The sequence below is a fragment of the Helianthus annuus genome, chromosome 15 (assembly GCF_002127325.2).
Source record: "Helianthus annuus cultivar XRQ/B chromosome 15, HanXRQr2.0-SUNRISE, whole genome shotgun sequence".
Lineage (NCBI taxonomy): Eukaryota > Viridiplantae > Streptophyta > Magnoliopsida > Asterales > Asteraceae > Helianthus > Helianthus annuus.
The window spans coordinates 96,196,034-96,199,308 of NC_035447.2; positions in this window are offsets into that span (position 1 = coordinate 96,196,034).

Sequence of the window (3,275 nt, forward strand, 5' to 3'; positions counted from 1 at the left end):
CCATTAAATTTGTTCAAAACACTTTGAAGAAAAGTTAGTTTGTGTTGTGATGTGTAGCTCAGTTGGCATAAAATTCAAGTCATAACAGTTAGAAGTCGGGCAAGTTCGTTTAAAAGTCTATCAGTTCGTTCGTAGTACACCTGGTCGTTTGAGTTTAATCAGGGTCACAGTTGTTCGTGTGTTTTGACAAGTTAGATCTCAGTTCGCATCAATTTCAGTCTGTACAGTTTGTCAACATTTGGTCCGCACAGAATATTCATCGGTTCGAGTATCAGTATTATACTGTTAATTGATAAATTTTTTAAACTGATTGTGTTGTGTTTGTTTGTGTTACGTCAGGTAAATTCAAGATCATCAGGAATTTTTTACGAAGTGATAAAGCTCATTTGAAAATTCGAAGAAAAATGGACGAAGATTTTTACAACGCATTCGCTACTCCGAGTACCCCAATCACTGCTGTTCAAACCACAATGCTCGAAAACGAGACAGGGACGATGCAAAAGCCTCCCAAACTAATGAACATCGAAGAATTTAAAGGTTGGGAAGGTCGGTTTGAGAATTGGGTGCAAGCAAACTATCTTGATGCTTGGGAATGTGTCGAGACAAAGTATGTTATACCTTTGAATGATGATGAAGAACCCGTTCCGATAAAAGATCTTACTGCTGATGCTAGGAAGAAGTACAAAGATGAGAATATGATGCTAAGTCTTCTTCAACAAGCAGTGAAAGAGGATATCATGGTTCTTTTGCAACATAATGGAACATCATATTCGATTTGGAAAGCATTGCGTTCAAAGTTTAGGGGAAGTGAAGAGATGGTTAAGAGTAAGAAGTCGCTTCTAAAGAAAGAGTTTGATTTGTTCCGTGGGTTGAAGAATGAGAGTACGAGAGAGATAATTGAACGATATTGTAATTTGCTTGCCAACATGAAAAGGTTGAGTATTGAGAAGAGTACTGATGAGTTGATTGAGAAACTTGCTAATGCGTTGCCGTATGAGACTTGGGGCACATACCTTATGATGCTCAGAAACAAGAAGGGTTTTAGCAATCTGACGCTCAGTAAGTTCATTGAAAAGATAGAGGCTCAAGAAATGGAACAACGGAAAGTAATCAGAATGAAAGATTTCGATGGTGAACAGGACATCGGGCTGTATTATAAGGCAGGAGTTAATGAAAAGAAATCTTCAAATCTATCTCCTAAGGTTGAGAGTGCCTACAGTGCCAAGAATTCATCTGGAAGTCCATCATCTGGATCAAACAGCAAAACCAGTTTCACACCATTTTCATCTTTTGATCCAAATATTTCAGCAACTAAAAACGGGAGAAAATTACAGTGTAACATTGTGTTAAATCTTGAAAATGATCAAGATTATTCTAAGGAAGTTGCCAAAAACCAAATGTCTTTGTTAGGAATGGTTTTGGAATCTTACACTTGTTTTGTTGCAGGTCGTATCGGCAATCTAATGTTAACCAAAGAAGACTACGACCAGATAGATGCTGAAGAGATGGAACTGATGGACATAAAATGGTGTTTGGCTAGTGTTTTACGGAGAGCTGAGAAATTCAAACAAATCACGGGGAGAGATGATCTTCGTGATGCGAATGTTTCTACTTTAGGTTTTGACAAATCTAAAGTCACTTGTTTTCGGTGCAGGGAAAAAGGACACTTCAAGAGAGAGTGCACAAACCGAGAAGCAAGTGGAGCTCAAAATCCGTTTAACAACAACAACGATTACTATCGCAAAGCCATCTATCACCAAGTTGGTCAATCATCTCAACAACAAAAACATCAAGCTCAGAATGCGCATGGAAGAGATGTGATTGAAGATACCGGAAAGAGAGCATGTGTGGTTAATCCAAATCAAAAGCAGTCGTTTAACTGGGATAAATACATTCCAGATAATGGAAAAGCTTGTTTGATTGATCAAGAAGATGAAAGACTACCAGAGGGTTTTAGCTGGGAGAATTTCACTTGGGATGATTATATTCCTGATCAAACTACAGCTTACACTGCTTTTACAGCAAAGATTGTAGATGATAGTGATGATGATACAGAATATTGGGCAAGAAAATACAAAGAAGATATGAAGTTGCTTGCAGAAAGTGATAGCGAAGACGAAAAAGTCAAGAAGAAAAAGAAGAAGATCAAAACGCCGGTGAGTAGTGATGATGAAGAGGTGCCGGTGGTGAGAAGGCAAAAGGTGACAGAAGTGCCTAAGTTTAAGGTTGAAGAAAAAGTTAATGCAAAAGAAGTTCCTGTAAAATGTGAAAATTGCGAAGCTGTGAAGAAGCAGAATAGCTCTTTGATTTACAACTTGAACAGTCTGAAGGAGTCGTATGATGTGCTGAACAAGACAATGAATCAGTACAATCAAACTAGTGAAGAGCAAGCTGTTGCTATGAAGACTCTTCAGGGAGCGTTTATGACGAAGCAGAAAGTTGTAAACAACTACATTGAGAAGTGTGCTGCTTTAGAACAAAAGCTTGAGCTGCAAAGAATTGAAACGGAGAGAGTTAATCGTTTATTAAAAAGTTACTCATGTACTTCCTATGTTATTGACAGGATTTATCCGACGGTTGAGAGCATGAAGGTATGGGAAGACGATGAGGTAACTGAAGAGAAAGCAGCTGAAGTTAGTGTTGATGAAAAGATTGCTGACAAGAAGAAGAATGACAAGAAAATCGACACTGAAAAGATGCCATCTGGTAAGAAGAAAGGTGTCAGTTATAACAAGTGTCCACCCCCGCTGGAAAATGGATATTTGCCTAGATATCCTAATGATGAAAGAGTCAAAAAGGCGACAAATTTAAAGTGGGAGTCTGAGTCGTCAGTCAATCTACCAGATAGTATTGATGTTGTGTTTACATCATCTGACACTGATCAACAGTCTCAATTGATGAAGAAAGTCGTGGATCATGTGTTAGAGAGTGATGATATTGAAGAGTCAAAGTCTGGGTCAAGCACACAGTGTCAAACAGAAAAACAGGACAAATTAGTTTATGATAGAAAATTTCTATTGTCAAAATCTAATTTGGATGATGGATTGTTTAAAGTTGCTTATACTTTGAATGATTCTGACAAATTATATTCTGATGAAGAATTTCCAATAAGAGGTGTCAAAACTGAATTGATAAACAAGGTTTTCGTACTCACAGAAATTAATATTTCTGAAATAAAAGACTTATGTCTTAATGAAAAACCTAAACCTTACACCTCAAGAGTTCAACAAAGATTAAACAAGAAAAAGAATTACGGTTCTGGTTCAGATTTCCAA